Raw genomic sequence first — 18,135 nt, 5'->3', positions numbered from 1 at the left:
TCCTCTCTCACCTCCTTCTCCTTGCCCTCCTCCTGCTGGCCCTTCTCTCCATTCCCTACCGCCACCTCCTTCTCCTCCCTCTCATAGTTCTCCTCCATGGACTCCCTCTCTTTGGCCGTCAAAGTGTCTCCCCCCATGCCGGGCTTCTCCACCTTGAGGTCACACAGGTCATCTGGGTGAAAGAGAGAAGAAAGAGAGAGAGAGGAGACATCAGCATCAGCTAGTGTTTGATTCAGGCGTTAAGACAGTATTAGGCCAAGGCAGGCTTACTGACAACAAATAAATCAATAGTGAAAATGAATTTGTTTTGTGTCCTAACTGAGTTTGTGTTCACGATAAAATTCATGTTCAGAATATGTAGTGGGAAGTCAGCTACCCAGGATGTGATTAGTTCTGACAGCCACAGACACAAGACACAATTTTATTTTGAAGGGACAAAGTAGATGAGAGTGCATGTTTAAAGATCTGTGAACATTTTATTGGTTGAAATTTTAATATACACCCACCAGTGCAGGATGATGTCACTGTTTAAGATACTCAGTTTTACAAGAACTAGAAAAAGTCCCCATTTCATGGGGACTTTAACCCTTTGCATCCCAGGAGCCTGTGGGTGGGCTTTTATTTTGAAAGATTTTATTTAAACATCTGAACAATACTCAATTTAATTCCTTTTATTTTTTACATACTTTTTTTCTATAGTTTTGCAATTTTATGATAATTTCATTTAAATATATAATTACAGTAACTGCAATTTTTTATTTAATTATTATTATTTTTTATAATTTTGAATTTCTGGTCATTCCTTGCTAATTGGCTCATCACCTTTGTTCCCAGTTTTTGAAAGAAATCAAGTCAGTTTTCTCAGGTTTGCTTGTGATCAAGACAGGTCAGAGTGTATTTGAGGAGGTTGATTTAATACAAGTGAATGAGTGTGCCATCCTGTCTTAATTCAGTGACTGGCAGACTCTTTTTCCTTTGTTTTCACTACCTTTTACTGCTGAGTTGTGTAATATTCTGCTCATTATAGTGTTGTCTTTAGCTGTCAGGCCACTGAGCTAACCACTCGGAGGCAACAATATGATGCATGCATGAAGGATTAGGGTTTCTCCCTCTGAGTTTTCAATTTGTCTTTTTGAATGACTGCATGCTTGTGTAATGCTGGTTGGCTGTAATAACACATCACACCACTGAGCCTGTGATGGCTCTAATTTTGAATGTGTCATGCTGCCGTCTCTTTATTTTGCAAGAGGTGTTTTCACAGCCACTCATTCAACAGGCTGCAGCACTCACCTGCTGTCACTGCAATCTCAATCGTTCTCTTTTCCTCCCATTTCTTTTAACCTGATGGTTGGACAGGCTGGATACATTTTTGGCTTTAATTTTGTTTCCATCCTGTGAACACGACTGGTCAGCTTGTTGAGCATGTTGTAGAGGATTGTTTTATTGTATTTGTGACATTATTAACATTTGAAGGGCATTTGGTCCACATTTGTCACTGTTATAAGCCTGATGAAAGCAGCATCTATTTGTCATTCTAATTTGTACTGTAAGCCAATATTTACTGGGAAATGTTGGCCCACTCACTTTTATTTAGGCCCGCCCAAACGACAACTTCTGCCTATGCTGCTGGTTTGATTCAAGTTGTAAATCCTCACTGATGTGGGGGGATTTGATATCACAAAAATGCTTTGATCCCACCACCCAGCAAACAGCTGATTAGGGCCTCATTAGATCTCGTTTAAAAGGGGAAAAAACAACTACTGCTGATGTACCGAGCATTTCTAAGATCATATCAACACAGATCACATTAACCCTGTGAAACCAAGAGAAAACCTTTTATTTTATCCTCTTAACAAAATTCACTTTTTTTTCTCTGTTTCTTTCTTTCAGTCTTTTTTGGAAGGGGTGCTGTTTGTGTTGTTTTTTGTTTTTGTTTACAAAATTTTGTGGAAATATTAATGGTAATTTTCTTGTCTTTCTGCCAAATTCTGGGGGTAGTTTTTGGCTAATTTTGGTGGTCATTTTCTTGTAATGTTGATCTATGACATACACAAACTCATCGGTGAGAATGCTGTCAGATTCTCCCTGTTTATATAAGGTGCTAATCCATCCACCTCCATCCATGTCAAAAAAAAGGCCAAAACTCATATGTTCAATTTTGCTTTTGCTTGTTAAAAAAAAACTACAAATCTTTTCTGCATTTTAACAAATTCAAATAAATTGAATTTTGCTTGATCAAATCTCAAGCAGAGTCACACAGAGATATTTACTAAAGGTAAGTTTCAAAAATGGCAATTAAAAGTCTAACATTCCAAAGTTTGCACTAATCGGCTTAAAACGCTTAAAACACTAATTTGCTTTCACATCCAGATAATTAGAGGTTATCCAGAGAATTAGCCCTGTTTTATGGTTCTGTGACCACAACAGCTATTGTTATTGTTAACTTTTCTGATTGGAATAAAGTCTTGTGAATTAACCCAACCCATTCACTGTATTTCTAATGCCTCTTGAAGGCTGAAGAAATTATTTTTGTAATGCATTTTTTGAAAGACATAAAGCTTATTTTGTTCAGATGGTTGAATAAAACAAGTCAAAATACATGTCTGTGTTTGTGTGTATCACATGGAGAAATTATGGAGAAATTAAATTATTCAACAATTTGCTAGGGACCTGATAGGAATCCCTCAAGCGCCTCACTTTCAGACTCACTGTCCTATGGCTCCATCTAGTGGAAATCACCAGGAAAAACAGGGTTTCTCACCTCTGTTTATATGGCTTTGTTTTTTCCACTTTTTTCCCACAGAAATACTTATTTACATTTATAATGCACATATTGATATATTTGATACATCTGTAATTTGCACAATTTCCCGTCTGAGAATCATTAAATTTACAGTTACATTAAAACTTAGGAAGAAAATTAAGTTAGATAAATGTCAGATACCCAAATTAACTGTTGATTATATTATATTGTGTATTTTTTCATGTTTTCAAATAATTTACCATCCCAATACAAAGTCCGATTATATAAACACTTGATTGTTGGTATGTGAAAATGCATATTTTGCATGCTTCCGATGCAATATTGTTTCTGATTAACAGTCTCATCTCTAAAGTCATGGAGCAAAAGGTAAAGAGCCGAGCCTCCCATCAGTCCTCCTGCTGTCGTCCTTCATCCCTGTCTGTCGTCATCAGGACGTCTAAAAATAGATCCCTCTCTCCCCCGTTCCCCCTCCACACTGTCTTTACCTCTTCACCTCTCTCTCCCCAATCACATCCACCCCTTTTCTACTGTCACTTGATCTTATAATCTTGTCATTAATACTGTCATCCTCATGCTCCTTCTCTTTTCTGTTCTCTCCTTCTCACATTTTTTCTTCACTCATGCCTCCATACCACTGTAGAGAATGGCTGTTCCTCTGGTGCTGCTAGTAAATGTAGTTACACCATGAAGGACGGCCTCAGGTCAAGTTTGAGCTCTGTAAGTCATCAGCTAATTAAGCTCTCAATCTCTGTCTCTCCCTCTCTGCTCGCATCTGCTGCAGTCTCCTATCTGCACCTCAATCTGCAATGCAGGCACTGATGGATCACAGCACCGTGCTAAACCAGTGTGTGCGCAGGTATGTTTACGCCACATGTTTTTATTCGTGTGACTGAGGGACGTATGAGTCAGCGACGGGCAGTAAAAACAGTAATTAACAGGGGAGAATCACATATGTGGAGTCACAGGGGAGAAAAACACCTGTGAGCACCAAGGAACCTCAGCAGTTTCTAAAGCTGACTTCAAAGTGTGGAGGCTGTCTTTTGCAGCATTCAAAGACCTCTGAGACTATATCCAGATGTCTTGGGATGGTAAACTAAAATTGTAACTGAAATTGTTCGTTAAAGGTTTTTTTTTTTTTGTCATTGGGTGCAGAAAACATGTTGAAACAGCAAGAATCTGAGGGCCTTTCTATGCAGAGAGAGCCCTATCAGCTGATCTCTCCTGAGTCGAAGGAGCATTCGTGCAGAAGATTGAGAGCTACTTTCACACATAAGAGTGATCCAATCACAGCCTCACTTTTTGATCCTCCACCCCCCATCTGATTGACTCTTCAGTTGCACCTGCCATCCTTCACTAGGCTCAATATACAGTAGTAACAGTAACTATTGGCTTGTTATCACAGCTGCTGATTTTCTGCGGTTCAGCTTATTACAACCTTTAGTTCTGTTTTAAAGGTCATCTAACCTTAACTTCAGCCTTACCCTAACCATAACCATAAGTATTTTGGTGCCCACACATAAACAAAGTTTGACCATTTTGACACATGCACATGCTGCTGCCAGTTGGGGTGCTAATTCCTGTGGATTGTATTAGGGGGTAGCAACAATGAACCTATGTGGTTGTCTGGTTCAGAGGACTTGTTGTGTTATTTATAATGGTATAATTTGCTTTGTTTGCATTCATTTATGCACTAAAAGTGTTATTTTGGGAGCCGTGTTGCCACGCCATGGAACTCAATGCAGTGACAGAAATCCAGTGTTGTGGATTAGCAGCCCAGGAGAGCACAGAGCAACTAATGAGGAGATTTCACCAGCATGTCGACTCACATAACACAGTTAACTACAACCCAACACTTTACCAAAGTTCAGTTTGGTTCACTCCTCACTTCTTACTTAGAATTAGTGTTAGGAAGCTAATATAGTGAATGCAGTGAATGGAGGATCCTCATAAGGATAGAAGTACGAGGATGTGTGTTTGAACATACTTTCCTAATGCTACCCTGAAACTCCGTCTGACTCATTAAAACTGACACCATAACAATTCTCATCACAGCAGTATAACTGGGGTCTCTGCCTGGGTCTGCCACTGACTGCAACCAATTTACTTGTTAATCTGTCTCAATCATTATCATCCAGACATGAATGAGTGGGAGGGAAGAAGCTAGCGGCTATTTCTGTCATTCAAACGCTGTTAGCAGCAGCAGTTAGACAGACAGATTAGGCAAACAGAGCCCTAGGGGACACAATACTGAGGTAAACATGGCATACATACACACACACACACACACGCACCATGCACAGATGCATACACGCACACATTTAATACATAAAGTAAATTGAGTGGCATTTTTTCCCTGCAGTTTCTGGAGGTTGAGCTTTACCATTGATTTAAACCTTGTCATTGATTATAAGAGACATTTTCACCTTGCATCCTTCCTCCTCCTCCCCTTCCACCCTTTGTAATGAACATCCTACACGTCTGCACCTTTAAACCTACTGATTGGCTGAGCTTCTTGGCAAGGAACCAATCCAAGCCCTTTATTATTGTCTTAATGGCTGCAGGGATCATTCAATAATCACTCCATCATCACTCTCCTTCCCCGCTCTAATTCCCTTCCTGCCCTGATCTCTTTCTTCTCCCTTTCCTGTTCATTTTGTACTCTACATTCCTCACTTTTTGCTTTCCTTAACCCTGCCTGCTGTCATCTTTCTCTGCCTGAGACAGTCTCATTACATCTGTCTTTCAGAAGCTTGGTACACAGACATGAGGAATCTTCCCCCACGGATGTGCCCCTGAAATCTCTTCCATGATGAGGAGCGTCCCAGTTGTCTATTTCAATGGTTTTCAAAATGAGATCCTGGGACCCCCAGGGGTCCTTGGGGGGCTTCCTCCTCATTAAATTCCACTGTAATTAAATTCACTAGAAATTGTTACAGTAGTGAAAATGTATGAGGGATCATTTTAACATTTTCTTCATTCTGGTTTAATCTCACCAAGATTTGTCAAGTTCAAGTTCAAGTATGACATGTAAACAATTTAACCCTTTGAAACCTGAGTGAATTCACTTGATTCCTCTCAAAGAACATTAGAAAAAAACTTGAAAAGCAGCAAAAAATATTTTAATTAATTACAAGAAAAGTGATGCTGGATTGCCGTCAGATTTGTTGTGTTTTAATGCTTGTGAAAGGAATTTTAATGCTCAGGCACCTTTCACAGGCATTTAATAGTAAACACAAACCAAAATATCCCCTGATATTATGGTTCATATAGGCCACAGTCACCTTTGTTGCTTCCCTCCAGCAAGGAAAACTGAACCAATGATCGATTATGGATCTCCATCTTTTGCAGCTTGAGAAACTGAAAACAGATGGGCCAAGTGCTTGCTCTCTCAGGCTATTTGATAGATTACATAGATTTTTTATGTACCTGCAGCTAAATATTGTGACACGGATCTGAACTTGAAATCTACCAAACCACTGACATCATAAAAAAAAATATGCCACTACATTTCTAGAAATATTTTTGTATAGGTGATTTGTCATGGATACTTCAGACATATCCCTAAAAAAACAAGCAAACTGCCTTTTAAAGTTTTTCACACACATCATTGGTGCTTAGTTAATTCATCTGTGGGTTATGCACAGTCATTTTAGCTGTTTGTTTAAAAGTACAGAAACTTAACAATGGGAAGCCAATCCATCATTATGTTCTAAAAGATTTATGCTTATGATGCAAAGGGTAGACATGTCACATAATACCTCAGTTAGTTGGCTTTATATTGCTTTAAATTATATGGATTGTAAGTTTGCTATATGTAGGCAAATTATTCCTGAAGTTGTGATTTTTTCCATCAAAACAGTCAATATCAATCGTCATTTCCTTCATGATCCATTGAAGGAAAGGACATTCCATTTAATCCTAACGTCCTGAGGTACCTGCCCATTCTCCCTGTAACGTTTCTAACGTTTCTAAGCAACGTTTTCAAGCAAGGTCAATGAGAACTGTTTAAGAGAGCTTGGATGGTTCCTTTGAGACTACAGAGCTTGACCGTCCTCCCCTGTCATCCTAACAGCTGCACAACAATATCATTGTTGTCCATGTGTCCAGTCGCAGCAGCTGCTCAGATGCAGGTGGCAGGGTGTTACGGCTCACTTGTCACCACTGCCTCATAAAGCTGCACTGTGGAAGCCATGGTCACCACGGGCAAGTTAAGTGGCACCATACAGGCGGGTGATTTAGTGCAGATAAAGGACAAAACACACACACACACACAATGCCTCAAAAATCATTTGCGATGGTTAATAGCTTGCCATGTGTCTCTCTGAACACTGCTGAACATAATGTGTTGCAGTCAAAGCAAGGTAAAATGCCTCTGGGCTTCCTGTAGGGTGATAACAGCAATATAACACATTTGCTTATATTTTGAATGTGCGATGAAATAGTGACAAATGAGGTTAATGGATATGATTTGGGGATAGACAAGGTTATTATAGTTTTGCATTTTCCATTAGTTTTTATTCTGGAAAACCCCATTTTATTTTCATTTCAGTTAATGAAAATGTTTTTTCATACCTAGTTTTCCTTCTTCGTTAGTTTACATTAACAATAATAACCTTAAATCACACACACACACACACACACACACACACACACACACACACATACACACACACACACTCACACACACACACACACACACACACACAGAAATACATCTACATCTTCATTTTAGGCATTTTACTCCAACTAGTAGCTTTAGCGAGTACAAAATCAGATATATTGCTATGACCAAAACTGAAGTGTCAGAAAAATAATTTTTAAAAAAAACAAGAGCTAAGGATAAACAAAGAAGGAACTTTTTGAACTTTAGAGGTATGGAATTATAGGACTGGACCATGGTCTGGAAGCTATGAATTCTATTACCACAACTCACAGCAACTACTGTATGTTTGCAGTTTTTTGCAATATGAGAAAAAAAACTAGATCTTGTTGGTCTTTGGTAAACACTAAATTACATCTTAACAAGCCCATTGCAAGCTGCTGTGGGAGGACAACTCTGTGTGTGATTGGAAAACTGCTGTCCACACTTTCCACAAGACACTGGAGGTTTTCAAGGTTGCGCTTGAGTGGAGAATGTGTGTACTTCCCAACAATAACCAGTCCAGGGAGAGGAAAATATTTCTCACCATGTTGACTTCATGCAGTAGCTGACTGACAGTTTCGGGGGCCGTTTTGACAGCTTTGCCCTTGGAAAGCATCCCCTCCAATTCATTCTGAATGCATTCCCATCAAGAATGTGACTGGGTTTTCAGAGGGAGCCAAACACAGGCCTTCAGGTTGTTAAATGTTGCATCATTCCATATGCAGCTGGCTGATCCACAGCAAATGTGACATTAACAGGTTGGAGGATGTTACCGTGCTCATTATATTTACCATGTTTGGATCAGCAGAATATTGTGTATCAGCACTTTCAAAAATGAGCATTATCAATACCCCTAGGCTCATAGAAAAGGGAGTTTGGATGACATGTGAAACTTACTGTATCTGGACATGATGAGCATTTTTGCCTTTAGCTCCGTAATGTCTGCCATAAATGTGTGGTAACCATTTAGGATTTTTGGAATAAAAATTAACCATTACCAGTCAGAATGACCAGTAAAATTTGGCAAATATATTTACTGGTTATGCCTTTACCTGGTCTGCAGAAACCTGTGATCAGTCCAAAAAATGTCAAAAGACTTTTTTTTATGTCTATTCAAAAAGTTCAACTGAAAATTGCAGGTTGTGCAAAAACACCATTTTAAGGATAACTTTTGTGAACATCACTCTGAGACCCACAGTGTCTTGCAGAACAATCACTCATCCTGTGTTCATGTGATGTCAAATCAGGTATGTCAGGTATAAGTTTCTCACCAGGAGGGACCACGTGAACTCTCTGCCAGGCTCGACAATTTGGGTTCCAGGTGCCACAAACAATGCCCAACATGATGTAGTTGCTGTTTTCAGTATAGCCAAAGGCACAAGTAAATTCACATAAACAATGACTGGACCACAATGACACATTTAAGAGAAATGGTATTCCTGGGAAACTATAATAATACAGCATTCAATTGCCTGTGGTATTTACATAGAAACAAAACTGAACTTTGGTAGAATGTTAGGTTGTATTGCTCCCTGGGTGTCTTATGACTCCATATGGTGGTGAAATGTCCTCAGTAGTTGCTCTGTGTTCCTCTGGGGTGCTAATCCACAATACTGAATTTCTATCTCTCCATTCACTTCAGTAGCATGACAAAACAGGTCCCAAAATGACACTTGTAGCACATAAACGAACAAGAACAAAGTGGATTATGCCAATATGAAAAACAACAAGTCCTGATACTTTTTTGACCCATTTTCCTATTTGAATTGGAAAGTAGATCTGGCAAGTAGCATCTGCAGGAAACTGCATTGAGCCGAGAAGAAAAGACCTGATAGTACTTAAACAAATAATTGTACTATTGTGTAGTGCTATTGTGGGACCTATTTTTCTGCACTGTGGAAGTGAACAGAGAGATATGTAGACTCATATAACACCCAAGTAACTATACAGCCCTACACTCTACCAGAGCTCAGTTTTGCTTTAATACCCCCTGAAATAGCCATGGATTTTTGCTAGCTAGGCTACTGTCAGATTGATTGGCAATGCTAACGTTGCAGCAAGTCAACATGGCTGTGATTTGACATGTGGGAAACTCACATACCTGATAAATCCGACATGACCGGCACATTCTTTATCATGTGGTAACCTGGCCAATGCTGGTCGTCATATGAATAATGTGGATAGAATAAATAATAAGCCCTTAGGTGTGGCTGTCCTATCTGTGTGTGTCTTTTTACACATTTACATGTCACACCTCTGTTATCACTGTTTGACTGAAATTAGAACATATGTTTTCACTTCAGTAACACACCCACGCAGCGTCCCCCTATCTCACTCTCACACACACATCACACACATTAAAATTCTCAAGTGGTCTGACCAGGACATGGTGACATTGAAGGTGCAGGTTGAATACTGAGGAGCATAACACCCGTCCCTCTTTCTCTCCATGCCTCTACCCTTCTCCCTCTCCCTCCTTCCATTTTCAACCCATCATAAATCAATCTGGCCGGCACCAGTCTTTTATCACTCCCCAAGTGAACATTATTCCAGCACACACGTCTACACACTCACACTCAAATCAACGGTGGCCTTGATGAAAAAAAAAAAAGCCATAGATCCAAGGGGCTGAGAGCAAAGGAGACAGAGCTGGAATATCAATGGCTCAGCATCAGCAACCTGAGCACCACAGCCCTCCATCTTCAGCGTCGTCTGAAAACAGCCCTGGCCATCACTGTGATGCCTCTCATATATTTATACTCAAGACATAATGAGTACACAGTGCTGGAGAAGCTACTTAGAAAGTCTACAAGTTACAAGAAGCCCAACTATATCAAAGCTTGCCTCCAGAGAAATATGTTTTTAACAGAAGGAACTTTGAAAAAGTAGTTCAAGCAAATGTCAAAAAATGATCATTTCTACATCTGCAGTGTCATATAAAACATAATCGCATGACTGAAAAAAATACCACTGACTAATGTTCACAAGACTTGGAACCAAGCATCAGCAACGTGACACATCTTACGTACAACATACATCAAAAGCTAAAGCAGATGATCTTCTAATCGTTGGTATTAATGTTCACTCCTGTAGAGTCCTTGCTCAATTTATTTTACTGGAATTTATGGATCGATCCAGAAAAACATTCTCAGCCTGGACACATTTGAGTCACAATGATTAACAGTAGGATTTGGGAAATACTGAAAAAAGAAAACACAAAGAACAGGAGTACACACACAGAGACACGCATATGGAGATTGTCATAAAAACATATCTGTGACCTGCCCCAGCACTGAACAGAAGTCATGAAGAGTGTTTATGATATGAAAATATTGACTTTTCTTCCTCTCTATGTTCCTCTCTCTCAGGGAAAGTTGTGGCTAAACGTCACCCTGGTTGTGCTAAGCCCTGCCCCTCAGAGCCAGTGTCGGTGTCATAGGACACAAGGATTCTTCCTTTGAGGAGAATGAATGCACTGACCAAATATCGTGGCAATCAAATAATTAATTAGACATTTTGACTTGAGTTTACTACGATCATGAGTCTCCAGTTTCAACAGGGTTCATCCTCTGGGGAGCATAAATGTACTCGTCAACTTTTGGTAAATCTGTTCTTTTGATTACTAATAAAGTGCTGACACTAATACCAGTTTTTCTTATAAATTGAATTATTATTATTATTATTATTATTATTATAATAATCTGAATTGTCCATAAATGTCTCAAAAATTTCAATTAGAATAATTACAATCTCTAACATATTTTTAATGACTGCGCCACAATGAAAGTCCTTCCATCAAATTAATTATTATTATTATTTTTTTTTTTTTTTTTTTAAAAAAAAAAAAAAAAAAAAGGTCATTATCAAAAACAAAAAAACAACAAAAAAAAAAAAAAAAAGGTCTGGATGCATAAACAGGTCTAGATCCAGAAAACATGATATGGCAACAACATCCCAAGTTATTGCCTGTGACTGAAATTGTGACAAGCTACCATACCTCTTTGAACAGTATCCAGCCAGGTCAAAAAACGAAGTAAAAACAAGAGGAAGTCACTGGCCTGACAATCAAAGCAATCAAAACCACACATTGATCATCATAAGTATGGATGAAGTAGTGAACATCAAATTGTTGAAAACTCATCCTTGAAGGTGAGATGGTGAGAATGACGTTGTGAACAGCTTTGCTGTTTAGCCAAACTAGCGTTAAAATAACCTTTTAAACAGAATGTGGATGTATTTCACAGCGATTGGGTTGCCGGTTTTGCCTTAACAAGTTGGGAAAACTGCAGTAAAGGTTTGAAGGGTTACAGTATTCAGCTTTGTGGGTACAGGTTGGACACAGGTTTGTAAAACTGGACCCATGCAGACTTCTACAAATGGTATTCCTGGCTCATTAGAAGGGTGCTCACAGCCCATCAGCCGGCTACAACCCATTGGTTGAGAAGGCCCGCACAAGAGGAAAGATCATGAGATAACCAGACAGGGTTCATCCTCTGGGGAGCATGAACGTGCTCACCAAATTTAATGGCAATCCGTCAGATAAATTTCAAGACAGGTTGCCTTGAAGAAAAATGTTGAACAGACAGATGGATGGACAGACCAACATGGCTATCCCCAGGGTCCAGCTTGACTAGGTTTGCTGCACAACAAAATCAACAATCCAAAAAAGAGCCAAGAAAAACAGATGACTATTGAAATTGAGTGACTGCTTAGAATGAAGACAAGTAGGTCAGTTAGGTCTCAGTCTTTTGTGGTTCATTTACAGTCTTCCTTTTTAAAAGCATCAAAATGGCAATTCCATGGCTATTCCTAAGTTTGTTCATCACAAAGATATTTTCTCATAACAATCTAAGTCCAAATTATTATAAAATATTATAATGAAAATAAATAAAAATAGGTTTAATTTAGAGCTGGACATGCCTTGTATATCAGAAAGGTCACCTAACAACCATGAGTAACATGCTTGAGGCTTAGTCACAGTATGCCGCTCTACAACGGTCACAGAGGTGGATGAGGTGACTTTAGTATCCAGCACTCAGTAAATAGCCAAAACTGGCTCAATATATTGGTCTATGCTTCAAGTACTGGTACCCCCACCACCACGACGCCACCCCACATCTTTTTTGAGTGTTTGTGAGAGAGGGAGAGAAGCTGGCAGGATACAAGGAGAGAATCAGAGAGACAGTCAATGCAGAATGTCGCACTCAGATCAAAGGAAAGTTAGATGCTGTGGGTGGAGCAGCTCCATCACCATCTTTCTCTCTCTCCCTCTGTTCTCCTCATTGTGCATCTCTTCTTCCTGCTTCCCTCCCTGCCTGTATGCAGTAACAGCAGTGCGTGACTTGCCAGTCAGATCAGGTAAGGACAGGTCTTGCATTCCTCTCACATAAAGAAATAAACGGTAAGGAAAAACACAAAATACCACAAATGTAGCCATAAATGTCAGTATGGACAGGTCTGGGCACTCGAGTCCAGAAGTGACTCTCCAGAAATTTAACTGGAAGCCATAACTTAAAATGACTGCAATTCATGTCCAATGATTCCACTTAGAAGATCATTTGGTGACCTCTTTCTAAAATAATATCTTGTCAGTCGTCAGTCATAGTTCTACTGTAGTCCGCAGTTCAGCTGACATGAACAAATTTGAAAGTTTTGGGGCAAATAATATTCGATGCAGTAACTTTGCAATGGCTTTGGGTGCAGCAGACTGACATCCTTGACAAGACATGACACACTTTTCAAGCACAAATGCTCACATACAAAATGTCTCTGCATGCACACGCTCGCCAGCAAACTCTCACTGAAACCTAGCCCTGTTCGTGACTAGAACCACATGCAGTGGATGGTGCAAGTCACGAATCTTTACAAAGAGAACCTCTGGGAATAACCACTCTGGGGATTGTTGCGGCACTTTTGACTGTGTGTGGGCACAGATTCCTGAGTGGAATCAGCCAAAGTGAACATGACTGACTTAAACATATTGTCAGGGAATGTTTGCAAAAAGTCTTAAATCTCATCTTTATGCAGCTCATCCATGAAGCTGCATTATATGAGACGACATTTCCTCCTCATCTATTGCCTACACAGTATGAGAAGCTGGAAAGCATCGTTTTTGCTGTCCCTGTTAACCAGTCAGTAACTGCACTGGAAACTGTGTATTTTCACTGGTGGACCAAGGCCAGAAACATATTACACAACCAAATGTTGCAGGATAAATTGCCGAGCAACATAATCCCGTCTTACATCAAAATAGTGCCACACTTTAGATTGAGGCGACAATATGAGTTTGGACATTATACAGTCTTCAAATAGAACTGATGTCGAGATGAGATGTTGAGGTGCCCTCACAGAACAAGACCCCACAAGATGGAAAGCCAAATAGGTCATTATTGTAGATGTTTTCACTTAAGCAACTAAAGACATCTTCCATCTTGACCAAACATCTACAGTCTTTTTAAAGAGAGTTTGAGTTCAGACACACTTAAAGGTGCAGTCATACCCACTGTATTTGTCTGCTCATCTGTGTGCTTTGCAGTAAACAGAGTGATATCATATCCTGCTGCAACCTAATTGGCCAGTGTGGCCAATGTTGGATGTTCCAGATTGCATCTTGGGAAATCTGGATGTGATCTGTTGACCTTCTCACATGGTGCATGCAAAGTTCTGACATTTTTACTGTGATTTGTCTGGGATTGTCTGGGACACTTAAATCAGTGTGTGCCTGACTTAAGGGACTAGTGATGAGCACACAAAGAGCACAGACAATAGAAAAGGGGTCAAGCCTACAATTAAATGTTTTTACTGTGGCAAATTTTGCCTGGAAAATCTTGCCACATGCAGTCAAAGTGCTGCAACAATCCCCAGAGAGGTTATTCCCAGAGATTTTCAATATAAAAGCTCATGCCTAGCACCACACGTAGTGTTTGGTGCTAGGCACTAATGGAGCTCAGTCAAACCCAGAACAAAGCAGCCTCTTAAGATCATAGCGGACTTTGGCTCTGATCAAAGCTGGCAGTTTACAGAAGGAGAGAAAACCCAAAGGTTTACATGCTCCATTTCTCCTCAGAGACATGGTGGACTGGTGGACTGAGACCTGCTCAAGTAAACGTAACTGTTATTAACCAAAGCCCTGACTCTGAACTGCTGGGAATATGCCACATAATATTACACACAGAATTAAATTTGCTGGCTAAAGCAGTGTGTGTCTTCACTAATTAACAGGTTGCACATAACACTCAACAACGACAGCTCAAACTTCTAAGAAACGCTGATTAGTCATCATCAAGCATATAGTGCATATAACCAGTAATCCAGAGGCCATTGACAGGACAGAGACACTTAGCTACAATTAGCAGTATTCAGGCAACTTTGTAGTGCAATTATAAGTTGAGTGAGCAAGATCAAACCAACAAAGGGTTGGTAGGAATATTCAGTGATACTGAAACTGACTATGACAGGGATCATGTGTTCAGAGGAAAAGCATGGCTAACTGATGGTAAAAAATGTATAAGTGCGCAAGTTTTGGTTAATGAACAAATATATCTCTTCATTCTGCTGCAGCACCATAAAGTAGGAATGTGTCACTTGAGTTTGTAAAATGAAACAACAGCCAGCAAAAAGCTTCCATTATTTAGATTCCAACCAAAGAGAAGCACTGAACTGCACTTGACAGTTAAGAAAGGGCTTTGCACAGAATCACAATCATCGTATCTATTCTTCAGTTTACAGAGGACTTCAACGTATACTCAGCAGTAACAACCATTCAATATTGTAATAACAAAGGTATTGCAAATGTAATATCTTGCTGTGCCCTTTTTCTGCCCTGGCTGATAAAAGGTGTCACTATGGCAAGCTGTCTCTTCCTCCCTCCCTCTGAGGTAAAGCCTGCCTGGATCCACTAATCCGTCTGTTCAGTAAACAGAGGCTGGCAGACTAGCAGAGCATCTATACACACACACAAACCTACAGAAGTCACGACTCATTGACATAGTCAAAAACTCTAGTGTGTATGTGTCTGCTCACACACACACACACACCCCGACCTGTACAGCAAAATATACACACAACGTACAACAGACAGATTTTCTAGATTCAAGACATTAAGGTATTTAAAATATTCAGTCAAAGGGTCTGTTAGGTGCATGTGAGATAATGTATAGTGCTCAGCTTTGAGTTTGGGGTCCTCAATCACCCTGCCAAAGCTTATTTTGTGATAATGACTGTCTCCCTGTATACTATTATGTGGCAACTCACAAAAGTCATTAAACACTTGACATGAAATATTGATTTAGAATCATTCAGTTGCAAGTTAGATTCATTTGCAAGCTTCCCCCAAAACAATTAAGCAGGACTGGAACCAAATAACTACCAGTAGCCAGCCTCCATGGCTACCTCCTCCTCACATGAGGAACTTTTGCAAACTTGCCACCACCCGACTGATTTCAGAAGTTTGAATACCAAATGCTCCACATGTGTTGATGCTCCATCCCTACACCAGCATGGCTGAGGAATGTGTACAGCAGGTGGGTTCTATATGGACCATTGCGTCCATGATACAAAGACGTCTTCAAGAAGGGAACTGAACGGGTACCAAGATAGCACACAAACGTTGACCCAACACAGGTTGTAGATCTAAGATAGTAAATCAACTAACATCGGAAAAAGCATCTTATCTACGTAGGTCCAATGTCGGCATTCCATCAGTTTTACTACAGAGGCGTGACATTAAAACAATCTCCAGACTACATCAGTACAAAGTAGGGAAGACATCAAAAACTGATGTAGGTTTGACGTAGTGCTGATGAGAAAACTACATAGGGGCAACATGAATACAATCTAATAATTTCTAGGTAGAGGCAGAGCTCATGATATCAGATCAGAATGATCAGAGTGAGCTATAAGGGTGGTGATTGCTCAAATTTGGGGGATTTCAAATATTCAGTGAATTTTGTCATCTTTGCCAACAAGCTTGATAACAATGAACCAGCTTCAGATGGATCAGGTAAACACCGATTACGAAGCACTCTTGTCCTCTATTTACTCGCTTGCCTCTAGGAAGGACTGTTAGAGTGTTGCAGAAGAGCTACATCTGGGAACGCTTCAGCTGACAAATGGTTGTGGATGGCAGTGTGGTCGGCCTACAATACAACCACACTGATTAGCTGTCCTTCATGAACCCGCCCACTTGAGAAATAAACTGCCACTAGACAATGCAGTTAATACATTGTGTAAGTGAGTAGAATCAATAAACTTTTGAGTAGCAAACACCATCTAGCTAGTATACAAACAGCTTCAAAAATGGACATTTTATTTGAGAAAACGCTAAAATTACTGCACATATTTGGAATATCTTACTGTTCCCATCTATGATTAAGCCAAATCTCCTAGAGCAGTTTGCAGTCGTTCAAAGCATAGTGAAGAGAAAAAATGGACATTTTTGGCATGCTTTGTCCAGACCTAATAATGCTTTCATTAGCTAATCAGAGCCGAGTATACAACAATCAGCTTAACCTGAATAAAACCTTAGTCTGGATACTCAGGCTTCAACCACTGCGAAACTTGCCAACAGTGAGGTTACTCCATCCAGACATAGACACAGATGTAGACGTAGCCGTTATCACCTTTCACACATGCACACATACTAACCAGAGGGATCCATGACCTCCTCTATGACTGGTGGCAGACGCAGTCCATCCATGACTGTGGTGAAGGTTTGGCAGAAGCTTGAAAAGAAGGATGTTGATGTTGACTTCTGCTGCAGAGCTGGAGAGATGGAGGGAGGCTGGAGGAAACGTCCCAGAGAGAGAGAGAGAAATAGAGGGGAGGACGATGCAGACGGAGCCCAGGAAGGCTCCTCACTCTCCGGGCAGACTCAGCCGCTGCAGCCCCTTCATCCTGGAGCTGAGAGACATGGATGGACCGAGTGCTGGAGAGAGAGAGAGAGAGAGAGTGAGAGAGAGAGAGAGAGAGAGAGAGAGAGCGATGTGATAACTGCGACAATACACCTGTTTTTCCGTCACTCTGCTATTTACCATGCAGCCCCAGCGTCTCTCTCTCGCTCTCTTTTTTCCCTCTTCCTCTATATGACCTTGCTTTGTGTTTGTTGATCTCCCAGCACTGCAGTCTACTTCCTCTTGTCTCTCTCTCTCTCTCTCTCTCTCAATCTGCTTTTATGTGCCTGTCTACTTGCCAAGACTTAATTACATGAAGCTCACTCATTTGCAGTTCTCTCTCATCTCTCTTTACTGTTTTATTTCTGAATGCACAAAATTGAATGCTGCTAATGCACATGCTATATAGACACAGACATACACACATAGTAAATACCTTAAGTGAAATCCAGACCATGCAGCTCAACGTGCTGACAACTAATTCTGCAGCAGCTCGCAATTCATTTCCCCTCTGATGCTCGCTCCTCCCTCCCCCTCTCTCTCTTCGCTCTCTAATTCCCTCTTCACAGTGGGTTAACTATGCAGACCTCCCCAGCTATGGCTCAGATGCTGCGTCCAGCAATGTCTTCCTGTCCTATTTCCCCTCTCGCTCTGCCCCTTGCTTGGATGCTAAGCATTAACCCCTCTCTCACCTGATGCGAGGGCATACGTCACTTGTGATCTCAGCAGCCATCCATGTCAGAGACAGGCACGGTGAGAGAGGGAATGACATGAATACCCAATGAACCTCCATGACGTTATTTATTAACCATTTCCTGGCACAAGGACAGGTATGTTAG

At 40.4% G+C, this 18,135-nt stretch overlaps 1 long non-coding RNA gene across 1 annotated transcript; it reads right to left on the bottom strand.

Annotated features, from left to right (window-relative positions):
• Positions 1-26: 26 nt before the first annotated feature.
• LOC115355332 (uncharacterized) lies at positions 27-17,922 on the bottom strand. The gene is made up of 3 exons (XR_003927869.1): positions 17,733-17,922; positions 17,052-17,331; positions 27-172 (listed from the first exon to the last, which is right to left on the bottom strand). It is a non-coding gene; the product is annotated as an uncharacterized LOC115355332 (long non-coding RNA).
• Between the last annotated feature and the right edge of the window lie 213 nt (positions 17,923-18,135).

This window comes from Myripristis murdjan, chromosome 23 (genome assembly GCF_902150065.1).
Source record: "Myripristis murdjan chromosome 23, fMyrMur1.1, whole genome shotgun sequence".
NCBI lineage: Eukaryota > Metazoa > Chordata > Actinopteri > Holocentriformes > Holocentridae > Myripristis > Myripristis murdjan.
This window is presented reverse-complemented; position numbering and strand designations above follow the sequence as displayed.